Below are 13,581 nucleotides of genomic sequence, written 5' to 3' on the forward strand. Positions count from 1 at the left end.
CACCAACAAACAAAAAAACCAAAGTTTTTTTTCCCCTAACAGAACTAACTTTCTAACAGGAGTAGGGCATCAACACACAATACACGTGATAAATAGATTTATTTTTTATTTTACAAAGTGATAGGTGGTATAAAAAAAGAAAAAGTAAAGAAGGGTAATAATGTTGTATTATAATTCAGTATAAGTATTTTCGATATTGCTACACAATCTTCATATTTATCTCAATGGTCAAGGAACACACTGGGTGGATGTGTCATAAGTTAGTAATTATCTTTTTGTTGGATATTTTTAGCCCTAATCTTGTTCTGGAAGGATTTTAGGGTCCTTGTTGATGTGCCAGACTTATGCCTGTTTGCTCTCAGATCCATTCACTGACCTCCCCAAACCTGACTGGGCTCCCGATCGGGAGGTTAGAGAGGGCCCTCTGTCCCACAGAGAGCTGACCTTGAAAACTTCATTCCCAGCATCCCTTGCCCCTGGTTTCTGGCTGGATCTAGCCAAAAGGAGACACTCACAGGAGCCTGGAGGCAAGGCGAAAGAGAGAAGCCAGAGATCCCCCACTCCCACCCCCGCATGTGGAAAGTATCCCAGTGACGGCTATGTCTCTCTGGTTCTGGCCTCTTCAAACAACCCTCTGGATGTGGCTCCAGTTTCTGGGCTCAGGTACTACCACCTCCTTCCCCCCTTTTCCCTTCCCCAGTAGGGGTGGTAGAGATTTCCTACTGTTGCCAATGTCTGAACTGCTTCATATCCTAACATCTTTGTAATCACTCTCCCACTATTGATATACTGATGAGGACTATGTTTTCCAGAATATACCATGACTCATATACTCTATATCTGAGTTGTTTGCAATTTCTCACCATTATGAATAATTCTTTAATAGATATCATGCCTTTATCATCTTTTGAATTTTTTCTTTATGATAAACCTTCAGGAATAGCCATACTAGATCAAAGAATAGGAACATTTTTAAGGTACTCATTACATATTGCTTCATATTATAATGTATTAATGTCAAGGTATTCTTTAGGTAATTGGAGACGTTTGAATATGGACTGAGCAGTAGCTGATACATGGCTATTCTTAAGATTTTTAGGTGTACTAATGGCAAGGTGGTTATGTAAAGAAATTTGCCATTTGTTTTCAACTATGCATATTTGAATTATGTAGAGGGAAATGACATGATGTCTGGGGTTTTGAAATTATCGTACAAAAGGGAGAGAGATAAATGAAGTATGAAAATATCTTAATTTTTGAATGTAGGCTGTGGCTGTACTTGGGTTAATTATAATTATTCTTCCTCCTTTTGCTTGTGGTTGAGAACTTGCATAACGAGAAAGTAGTGTTAATACCAATTAACAATGTAGGTATACAAATTTCACCAAATCTTCTTCAACATTCAGTATAACAATTTTTTTTAAGATTTATTTATTTATTTAAGAGAGAGCATGCACGAGGGCTAGTGTGGGGTGGGGGGAGGTGCAGAAGGAGAGGGAGAGAGAATCCCAAGCAGATTCCCCTCTGAGTGCAGAGCCCGACTCAGGGCTTGATCCCACAACCCTGAGATCATGACCTGAGCTGGAATCAAGAGTCAGATGCTTAACCGACTGAACCACCCAGGCATCCCCAATTTTTTCAATTTAACCAGCATTTAAAAAAATCATGCATTGTATTAGTTTTTTATGTTGTATGACAAATTACCACAATCTTAGTGACTTAAAACAGCACATGTGTATTATCTCAGTTTCTGTGGATCATAGGTATGGGTGCAGCTTAGTGAGACTTCAGCTTAGGGTCTCACAGGCCACAGTCAGGACATTGGTCAAAGCTGAGTTCTCATCTGGAGGCTCAGCTAGGGAAGGATCTGCTTCCAAACTCCCTCAGGTTGTTGTCTATAGGATTCATGAGAACTTGCTTCTTCAAAGCCAGCAACAGAGAGAATCTTCTAGCAAGATAGTCTTAGAAAACATAACGTAATCTAATGCAACATAATCATCAGAGTAGCATCATACCATATTCTTCACCATATTCTATTGGATCGAAGCAAGTCACAGGTTCCACCCACACTCAGAGGGAGGGGTTATACAAGGGCACAAATGCCAGGAGGCAGGAGTTGTGGAGGCCACCTTAGAATCTATCCACCACAGGCATATTAGAGTGGAAGAAACTGACAGCCCGGAGGAGTTCATTCCACAGCAAACTGGGTCAAGGCTAGAACCAGAATCCAAGCCTCCCTATGAAAATCAACATCACCTTCTTTATGACTTTGCTAAAGGGAGAGGAGAGCCATCTTCTTTTCTTCCCCCCATACTCCACCCCTAACTTCTATCATCTTTCTCTCACTCTCTGCAATACCCCAGGCAGGACCCTGTTCTCTAGTCTAAAATCTTCTCTTAGGAAGGTCACATAAAGATCATTCTTGCACTAACGGACCAATGGTAGATATAAACATACTAGGATTTCCAGCCCGGGGTATCTGCTGGACTGATACAAGACAACAAGGCAACAAGATGATTTGCTCCAAGAGAATGAAGGTTGACTCTTAGACACTTGGGCCATGAACAATCACTGGGGACAGTTTTTGAATGGAAGGAAGAATCAGTTATTATCTCAGAGTGGGTAAACTCATCCTGGCACAGTAACCAGGAGGGAACTCTGAGGTCTACAGACCTCGGTTAAAATCCTCAACCCATCATTCTCTCTCCGAGTAACCCTAGGCAAGTCACTTAGCCTCTCTGGGCTTCAGTTTCCTTACCTATAAACACAGTGATACTATTATAATATCTATCTCACAGGGGAGCTGTGAATGAGTGTTAAAGCATTCAGTAAATTATGGACACTAATGACAATAATCACTATCATCACCATTACCAAACACTTACTAGATGCAGGTACAGATCACATGATTCTAAAAAGAAAGTGCTCAGTGCCCTTGAGTCATACAGGAAAGGGGGATGTTTAAAGAAAGAAAAGTTTATACCAGTCAGGATCCCAGCTAGAAGCAGAGGCACATGCAAAGTAGGATAATTCAAGGAGGATTTATTTACCAAGGAACTGTTAGCAAAAGGATATAGAATCTAGTGCTATCACCTGTGGTTAGCAGTAGCAGAGCTGCTACCATTCCTGGCCCCAAAGGGGGGTCGGGCACCGTTACTAGACCCTAGGAGGATAAAGTCATGAGAGAAGGCTGCCTTGATGGAGGCAATGACCTCTGGTTGAGGGATACAGCCAGCTCGAGACAACCCTGCAGGGAAACAGCAATGGAAACAAATCTCTTGACCTCGCTCCTTTTGATCTCCCAGGTCTCTCCTTGGTCAAACCCAAGCAGAAACCAGCAGGCATGGAGGTTTGATGGTGAAGCCAGCCTCCCAGGTCAGAGTAAGGGAGGGGGAGAGATCACCTGGCAGGCAAAGGGAAAGTGTGTGGTACAGTCTCTACCTGGTGTAGTGATCCAAACCCTCATTCCTGAATGAACTGAGTCCTCAGTGGCCTGCTCTTTACTGGGTTGCCCTATTCACTATTGACCAGGACCCAGTGGCAAGAGAGGACTAACAGGCTCCCCGGTTAATGTCCTGGGTGCTGGTCACAGTCCTCCCTGCCCCATTGTAAGACAACAATGACATTTTCTCATAGCAGTTGGGACCCATCATTTGACTCATATAGTCGTGAATTCCGTTCTCTGCCTGTTGATTCAGGGTCATGAGGATCCCAAAATGGTCAAGGGACAGTTTCAGCTTCCAATTCCTAAGATGAATTACTGCGTCCTCCGGTGAACCTGTTCCTCTCCTAGGAACTAGGTGCTCCAAACTGCCAAGTCCAAGATCAGGCATAGGTGGCAGCAAACATTCTTCCAGTGAGTTTGTGGGTTAAGAGTGAGAGATACCACTGTTCTTTATTTTTTGGTTTCCAACCTGTGCATTCTGTCCATAGGAAGACAGCACACTTGGTCACTAGTATAAAGCATATATTGCATCCTGTAAGTACAAGCTAGTGTCTCCAGCTCATTCTATAACTGAGCGTCAGCAGACCATTCCACAATTCCATCAGGCCAGATGCTTCTGGATGATGGGAGATGAAGCTCAACCAGTGAGCCCACTGCTGCAGCTTGTTTGCAGTCAGATACTCCCCTAGTCGGATCACTGTTGTAGAAGACACCATGGTAAATCCAGGAATAATGGTTCTGGCAAAAGCACAGTGGGCAGGGAAAGCAAATCTATACACAGTTACAGCCCTATCTCTGTGAGTAGGAAAAAGTGTTGCCTCCTCTGTGAGGGGAGAGGTCTGATATAACAGGTAGCTGGCTGATCCTCCGAGGGAAATGGTGCCAGTTTGTGTGTTTGGCATGGCCTCTGCTATTGGCAGGTTGGGCACTGAGCTGGGGCAGTGGTCAGATGAGGCACGGAAGTCCGTGTTACGGAACCCACACACAGCCTCCATTCTGGCTGTCGGGGCCACTTTGTATGGCCATTGAACGAGCACTTGGGGCAGCCGGGAAGAAGCTGACTGATAGCCACAGCTCATCTTGTCCACTGAAGTACTGAGGGCTTCCTCTGTCATAGATGCCCTCTGGTGGGGCATTCATGTGGGATGTGTATCTTCACACCCTGTGACGATACTGAGATCCATCCACATACCTCATTGACACCAATTTTCCAATTTCATTTATACTAAGACCTTGGTCATCCAGATGACCAATTATCAAACACCCATGAGTCAAAGTGAATTAGGTCCTCAGGCCATCTCTCCTGCACAAAATTTTTTTTAAGATTATTTATTTATTTATTTGACAGAGAAAGAGAGACACAGCAAGAGAAGGAACACAAGCAGGGGGAGTGGGAGAGGGAGAAGCAGGCTTCCCACCGAGCAGGGAGCCCGATGCAGGGCTTGATTCCAGGACCCTGGGATCATGACCTGAGCTGAAGGCAGATGCTTAACGACTGAGCCACCCAGGCGCCCCCTTCTGCACAAAACAGACAATGAGAGGGACCCCCTGAATTTCTGCCCACTGGGAAGATTTCCCTTCATCACTTGGGTCTAATACAGCTGCCATCCACAGCGTATCATAGTATCTATCCATGAACCAGGTGCACTTTTTTCTCCTCCACTAACTGATGATAAGGAATTCCTAATAAGGTCATGGGTACGGGTTGAAGGAGAAGTGGCAAAAAGCAGGGGTCGGTACCATGGGAGTTTGAACCATCTCCTTGGTCTCCCATTTGCCACCTCCGTTTTATTAAGGAGTGCTTCTGTGCATATCAATATTATTGTTCAGGGGATCAGATAACACCCAGTTCACTTGTCAGCTCTGGTGGCACGGTCACTGGGTGTTTGCAGTGTGTTTCAGTCTCTACCGGGGCCAGGAGCAAGTCATAAATTTCTTCCTAAATGGTTAGAAGTTGTCCACAAGAAAGAATATGGCTTGGGGCACCTGGGTGGCTCGGTCGTTAAGCGTCTGCCTTCGGCTCAGGTCATGATCTCAGGGTTGTGGGATCAAGCCCCACACTGGGCTCCACGCTGGGCATGGAGCCTGCTTAAGATTCTCTCTCTTGGGGCACCTGGGTGGCTCAGTCATTAAGCGTCTGCCTTCGACTCAAGTCATGATCCCAGGGTGCTGGGATCGAGTCCCGCATGGGGCTCCCTGCTCAGCGGGAGGCCTGCTTCTCCCTCTCCCTCTGCCTGCCGCTCCCCCTGCTTGTGCTCTTTCTCTCTCTGATAAATAAATAAATAAATAAATAAATAAATAAAACCCTTCTAGGTGATCAAATGAAAAAATTAAACCCCAAATACCAGGCTAGGGCATCTGTCAGTGAATTTGGCCCAGTCAAGTCTTACAATTCTTCCCCTTGGTCTAACATCCTTGGAATCCACTCCCACAGGCTCCTGCCAATATAGATTGACAAAGTCTTCCAAGAATTTCAGTGCATAGACAATCTTCTTGCGCTGCAGGCTTTGTATTTCTCCTCCATGCCACACTCCAGTTATGGGCTTGGAGGCCATTAAGAATGATAAGCATATATTCTGAGGAGCGTAGGGATCCGCTTCTGGAAGGACTGCTCCTGGTTGGACCACTGGAAGTCTTTTATGCAGAGAAGGGGGTACATTCGGACAGGTTTGGAGGGGCTGCGTCTGCCGGCAAAGGAGGTTCAGGGGAATTTGCAGGTGGAAGTTCTCAACCCCAGCCATGTCTCCCCAATGCCCTCTCCTTCCTTGCTAGTCCCTCACTTAATGCGAGGCGCCTGCGCTGGGGAGGCGGTGACTCTGCAGTCTTTACCACCAGAACCTGGGTTCGGTCCTGCTGCCCCCGGCCCAGCCCCAGGGCATAAGGGACTCCTTCAAGCTCTCGTGGGAGCCTTCTGCTGTTACCGCATCTTCTCAGTTCTGTGGTCATAGTTTTTCATTTATTTCCTCTATATTTTCTCTTGGGCTGTAGGAAGAAGCCGGGTGCCTCGGCTGTCTTTATAAAGAGTATTGTTGGGACGCCTGGGTGGCTCAGTCGGTTAAGCGTCTGCCTTCGGCTCAGGTCATGATCCCAGGGTCCTGGGATCGAGTCCCGCATCGGGCTCCCTGCTCCGCGGGGAGCCTGCTTCTCCCTCTGCCTCTGCCTCTCTCTCTCTCTGTCTCTCATGAATAAATAAATAAAATCTTAAAAAAAAAAAAAAAGAGTATTGTTGCCACAGGGCCATGTGCCACAGCCACCTGATACAGCGACTGGCCTTCCAAATGCACGACATCCCGTGCGACTACTAATGATCACCTGAGTCATGGCGCTTCTACTGGATGCCGTGAGTTGCCTCCTGTTTGCCTCAGCAAGGAGATTATCCCCGCATTGCTCAAATACAAGACCGACTCAATTCCCGAATCCTGTTTGAAGGGTCTGCTTCCTAAAGCAGCTCCTGGTGCTCAGTCAGGGTCCCAGCAGGAAACTGAAGGCACACTCAAATTAGGGTAATTCTAGGAGGGCTCCTTCACAAGGGCCTATTATCAAGGTGGAGATGGGGGTACTGTAAAGAATATTGTAAAAACTCGAGGCTAATGGTAGCAGAACTGTTGCTTTCCCAGGCCCAAAGAAACAGGAGGAGAGAGCTTTCCGGAGCCCAGAAGACAGCGGGCTGCCTTGAAATGCGGAAATGCACACCCAGACTACAGCATCCCTGCCGGGAGGAATCCAGGGAGTGAGAGGCCCCGATGATGTTGTCCATACAGGCCAGCCCCCTGGAGCTCCAAGGGGTGGTTAAAGGTAAAGTGCTGATCTGGGTGGGCAAATGGAAGATGCTGGTATAGCCACTTTACCCCCGAGAGTCAGGAACCCATAGCTTTAGGCCATCCAGGTCTTGCAGAAGGGGAGGTTTGCCCAGGAGCAGATCACAGGAGTGCACCTAGGGAGAAAGGGGCAACACTGGCAAATGTGCAGAGACCAGAGAGTGCCAGGTACATCCAGATGTTGGCTGTGTGCCTAGAAAGAGGGTCTGGGGCAAGACACACAGCTCATGGGCAGGCCTGGCTCAAACCTGGACCCAAATCTCCACCCATCTGGAAGACTCCCTATTTCTGGAGTCCATCTTCCTGCATTGGGCATCCAGAGACCAAAGAAAACTCTTCTCTCAGTGGTCTATCCGGGGCTGATGGCTCCAGCTAGGACCCCACACATTCTACCCTGCTGCCCACCCAGGATCCACAGCCTTCCGGCCCTGCTCTCACCAGGGTTCATCTGACCAACTAAGTCTTTAATCAATTTGTCCTGAGTGCCCGGCCCTGCAATCAGACCTGGCCTCCGTGCCTAATGGGGCCATGGTCTGGTGTCTGCCTCCCGAGAGAAAGTCCTGGGGCAAAAGGTCTGACAGAAGAGAGTGCAAGATGCACACAGAGCCCAGCGGAGGGGACCAACTGCCTGGGCAGAGGCAAGGAAGGCTCTGGGAGGAGGTGTCACCCGACGAGTTCTCAGGAGTCCGAACCAGTTTTCCACGTGGATAGGAGAGGAAGGTAGCTGAGCCAGTGGGACCAGCAGAGACATGTGTCTGGAAGTAAGGGAGCATGGAGAACACCGGGCTTCCTGCGGCTGGGGACACGGCAAGGGACGAGGCTGGAGGGACTAAATGAAAAAGGGCCTCAAGCACTAGGCTCAGTTTAGATTTTACCCTAAGACAAGGGCAGGTGTGGGGGGAGGCACATAGGGTGCATTTTCAAGACCTTCCTATTGAAAGTACATTTGCACTTTCAAGACGTTACTATCGTTGTCCCCATTTTACAGATGAGGAAACTGACACTCAGGGAAGGTACATAACTTGCACAAAGTGATCTGGCTTGTGCAAGACGCATCCATACATTCTATGAGCATATTATCTCTGAATTCTTGGGGAGACCAGCAGAGTGTGGTCCAGTTATCTAATGCTGGGAAACATCCGCAAACTTAGCCCTACCTACCCACAACAACAATCCCATCCTCAAACTCAGCCCAACCCTACCACAACAACAGCCATTTCTTTTGCCCATGAATCTGCAATTTGGTCAGAGGCTGGCAGGGAAGGTTTGTCTCTGTGCCAGGGAGCATCAGCTGGGCGCTTGCCGGAGGCAAGTCCTAGGGGTGGGGGCATGTCTGGGAGCAGGAGGCTGATCCTGGGAGGGCTGGTCAGGTCTCCGCTGGTCTCCCAGGTCCTGGCGGAGATGGAGTCACAAGCAGAGGGCAGTTGCCTGGCATCAGGGTTGAGACCAGGAGGTGGCTCTTCCTCTCCATCTTAGAGGGCTCTCTACAGGGGTCTTAGAGTCCACACCATCTGTCCTCCGGAAAAATGGCAGCCCTTAGCTGAGGAAGGAGCTTTACGTGGCCTCAGTTCCACCTCTCGGGCAGTATCTCTACCCATGCTTGCACACCTCCACTGGAGACATTCACTGCCCCTGGACCAGCTGCCCTGCTCGGGGCTGCTTGCTGTTAAGGCTTCTGTCCTGCCTCCCTCTGGCCTCGACACCCGGGTCCCTGTCCTACACTCTGCCCACAGAACAAGCCTGCCCCTCGTCACCTTCGTCAGCCCCAGATAGTCAAGAAGCATCACAAACATAAAGTACCAATAAATACTCAAAAGTCCGGATAATCACAATAGTGAACACACAGTGCATATTATGTTTAGGGCTGTTCTAGGTGCTTGGCATGTAATAATTTGTTTAATCTTGACACTCCTAGGATAGACCTCCTCTGTCTTGTTCATTTCTGGGTCCCCAACACCCTGTCCAGCACTTACTAGCTAGAGCATATGTTGAATTATTGCCCCTATTCGGTGATGAGAAGACCAAAGCACAGCGAAGTTATTACTTGCTGCAGATCACACAGCTTAATCTTAAGGGGCAATGCTGGGATTTCAATTTATCGCTCTAGCTCCAGACTCCGTGGGTGCCCTCAACTCCCATGGGTGCCGCCTGTTTTTTTAACATCATGTCAACCATTCCCCCACCTTTTCTCTTCCCAGCAAAGCATCCCCAAATCCTTTCCTGTTCCGCATAGAGGCAGTGATGATGACGTGACATGAATCGTCACTTATGTGGCATGTGATATGCTCCCGTCTCCTTGAAGCCTTGTTGTAGCCTCTATAGTGTGAGGTTTGGAGGAGCAGGGGCCGTCCCGGGCCTGCTCAGTGCTGTCTCCCCAGAGCCAGGCCTGGCACATAGCATATGCATAATAAAGAGAAGTTGTGTGAGATAATTTTACAGATGAGGGACTGAGGTTCGTAGAGCTTAAGAAGCTTGCCTGTGGTGGCAGGGGTGCCTGGGTGGTTCAGTCGGTTGAGCGTCCGACTCTTGGTTTCAGCTCAGGTCGTGATCTCAGGGTGGGGAGACTGAGACCCACGTCCGGCTCCACGCTCAGCAGGGAGTCTGCTTGAGATCCTCTCTCTCCCTCTCCGTCAGCCCCTGCTCGCTTGCTCTCTCTCACAAGTAAATAAATATTAAAAAAAAAAAAGAAGCTTGCCTGAGGTGGCAGAATTAGTAAGTGACAGAGCCCTGCTTTGAAATCAGTCTCTGTCCCTAAAGACTGTTTCTCCTGCACCATGCTGCCTCTCTGGGGCTCAGTTTCCTCATCAGTTAAATGGGGTGGGATCCTAAACCTCCTCAGGGTTGTTGCAGAGACAAAGGGTCCAATGGGTGTGCAGGTGCTCTGCACACGGCATGGGGCTTCCCGGTTTCCTTCTCTTCATCACTGAGGCCCGTGCAAGGCCAGGTGTAGAGCAGGAGCTGGGGGGCTTCGGGGGGCCCCAGAGAGTGAGGGTGATGCTACAGGACATCAGCAAAACTGGGATGGACGGATGGATGGGTCAGCACCTGGGTGGGTGAATGGAAGGCTGGACAGATGGATGGATGAAGAAATAAGTGTTCTTTTGAAGAAGACTTAATGCGGCAATGTGGACTCGGGCTAGTATTTTAGCCTTTATCCAGCAGAGGGCACCAAGGCTCCAATCATTGGCCTGGAGGAGCATGGCTTGGCCCTGCAGGAGGGCCCTGCAGCCGGCAGGGAGCCTGGCTGGAAGCTTGCTGGCAGCTCTGGCAGATAAAAGGAACGGAGACATAGGGAACAACACCAGAGTCCGTGGGGTGAAGAACAAGGAGTAAAGAGCACAGGCTAGAGACAGACCCAGGAGTCCATCTCCACTAATGGGGACCTTGGGGGGTACTTCACACCCAGCGTTGTTCCCTTTTGTAAAATGGGAAAATTAGTGTCCTTTTAGGCTCGTCATGAGGATTAGATGAGATATACTCTAGGGAGTGCACATTGTCGGCTCAGAGAGGTTGGTCTGACCTACCCGAGGCCACCCAGCAAGTACAACAAGGTGGTCTCTGAGGATCCTAAGGAGATGTCTAGGAGACCAGAGTTGTATTAGGGTAAAAGTGATTCTGTGGAATGGAGTGAGTTCTAGGTGAGTGTGGCAGTTTTGGGGGAGGGAAGCTGCTCAGAGGCTGGAGGGGTTTCTTGGAGACTCTGAGTTAAGAGAACCCCCATCCTGCCACCCGGGCTGGATACCAAAGACCCACCCGACAGCCAGCCTAGAAGCTCCAGGTGCATCTCAGTAGCGTGGGAAATTAAGATTTTAACGTGGAACTTGACTCACACGTCCTCTGGCAACGGGGTGTGAATTTGCCACCTTAACGGGTACTTCAAGGGTTTTTCTGTTGGCATGTATTTTTCTGTGTTGCTGTCACTCCTGAGCCCTGCCAGGGATTTATCGCAGGGACCAGGCCTGGCTTGAGCTTCCTCAGAATGAGCTTGATGACAGGCGACCCCCTGCAGAAGGCCAAGCCCTGTTCTGGATGGCTTCAAAAGCATAAACAGAAACCCGATGCCATGTTTCCCTGGAGGAGCAAGCGGCCTTGCCAGGCTGATGAAGTGTCCGGGGCCAGCACACAACAGCAAGCAAGCTCCCAGTGGTAAGCTGGTCCCCTGGCCTGCACCGCGGCCCTGGTCCTGAGCAAGAATACTGTCCACATTGCCATGCTCCTATTTCTGAAAGTGGCTTGCACAGGATCAGCCTCCCTTTTGGGGAGAGGAACCAAAAGTGGAGCAGTGATGCTTTGTTTTGCCCTTTTTCTTCTAGAACCTGCCAAGGCGCTGCTGGCAATGTAGAGTTGGGTGGGACCTCGGCCAGCCTGGTCTAAACCTGCTCCTGCTGGGGCCCCCGAGACCGACTCAGGCTTCAGCAGCCCCCACTGCTGCTCGGCAGGGTGAGCCCACAGCCTCCGCTACCTGGAGGGTCTATCTCTTCCCTGGCCCCAGGACTCCCTGTCCCCGGCTCAAGCAGGATCTTTGCATTCATTCTTTTTTTTTTTTTAAAGGTTCTTTTTTTTTTTTTTTTTGGATTTTATTATTTATTTGACAGAGAGAGACACAGTGAGAGAGGAAACACAAGCAGGGGGAGTGGGAGAGGGAGAAGCAGGCTTCCCGCTGAGCAGGGAGCCTGATGCAGGTCTCAATCCAGGACCCTGGGATCATGACCTGAGCCGAAGGCAGATGCTTAACGACTGAGCCACCCAGGCGCCCCTTTGCATTCATTCTTGATAAAGTTCCTCCGGGCACATCCCATTCATGAATCCAGCTTGTTGGGATTCACCTCTTCATTCGTCTGGGACGTCAACGTTCTCTGAGGTCCCACTCTGGGCCAGCTCTGTCTTTGGGACCAGGAGACAGGGTGAGGAAGCCGGGCCCCTGTGAAAATCTCCTCTCAGGAGGGACGCAGAGGGTTGCCACCTAGTGGAGGGCAGAAGCCCAGAAGGAGGTGGGAACGATGCTTTGGAAGGAATCCTGCCGACTGGTGAACCTCCCCCCCCCCCACCGCCCCCGACCGCCGGCCTCATGTGCCTGCCCATGGCTGCTTCACCCCGATCTCCCGCACACTGACTGAGCAGGGCAGAAGCGACGGAGGGCAGGTTGGTGGAGCCCCGCCCACTGACAAAAATCCAGCAGCAAATGGTGAGGAGTAGATGGGAGAACGGAGAAGACCGAGAGCAACAGTGTGATGGGCAAGCGAGCCCCCCTTGTCCCGTGGGCCCCTGCCAGTGCCTGGGAGCGTGTGGGGCCGAGAGTCGGCAGTACCCAGACGGGGCAGGCCCGGCACAGGGTCTGTAGAACTAACCAGGGCTGGGAACAGAACTGAAGGCACAGAGCCGACACTAGGCCATGGAGGCCTGAGGAGCCCACTGCGACTCCCCGTCAAGGGGCCCTGGGCAGTGAGTGGGGGAAGGAGGCCGCTCCTCCCTCTGCCGGCCGCCCACTAGCCGGGCGCCCCCTAACAGGCAGCCTGCCCCTTCCTGCTGCGACATCTAAGCCCACTCTGTGGGTCCTTCTTGCTTCCCTTAAGGACACAGGACGTGTGACGTGGCCTGCTCCCAACCCTGACTGAAACACTCCCTTGCCCCTAAAATGTCGATCTCAAGCCTTTGGGCCGAACTCTGGCGATAGCAGGGCAGCTGCTGGGATATAAGCCCTGACTAACTTTCTCTCTGTTGTGCCTTTCCCAGGACTCCAACCAGCCGTCCAGAGCTGCTTCGCAGGATCTCCCGGCTTCTCCTCCCCCTGCCACACTCGCATCCTTGGGTTGTCTCGGCGGGTAGAGCGCAGGGGTAGGTCAGACTCGTAAGGGGCTGAAAACTCTGCCCAATGGGCCTGTGACCTGGGGAGCCTGAGCCCCCTCACCTGTGAAATGGAGGACATTTGCACCAGCCTCCCGAGGCCGCTGCGAGGCTTGTGGGGGGTGGGGGACAGGCACGCCTGGCACTGGCCGGGAGATGCCCCGTAAATGTCTATGAGGCCTGGATTCTGGAAAGCCTGGGTCCAAACTGCAGGGTGCAAAACCTGTGGGTTTGATGGGAATGAAGCCAGATCCTAACCCTTGGACGGGTCTGAATTCTCTCTCTCAACTGAGTCTTGATCCATGTCTACAGGGAGAACATTCCGAGGGCTGGAAACTTGCAATTAAGGCCAGAATAGACTTCAAAGGGAGGAAGCAAGGTTTCTATGAACTTGAGTGCCAGCAGCAGTTCCTGGTGAGAAATGACTGCCCGTGCACCTGCCCCAGCTGTGTGTGTGTGTGTGTCTGTGTGTCT

This window comes from Leptonychotes weddellii, chromosome 11, assembly GCF_054177405.1.
Source record: "Leptonychotes weddellii isolate Sample4059 chromosome 11, ASM5417740v2, whole genome shotgun sequence".
Taxonomy (NCBI): Eukaryota; Metazoa; Chordata; class Mammalia; order Carnivora; family Phocidae; genus Leptonychotes; species Leptonychotes weddellii.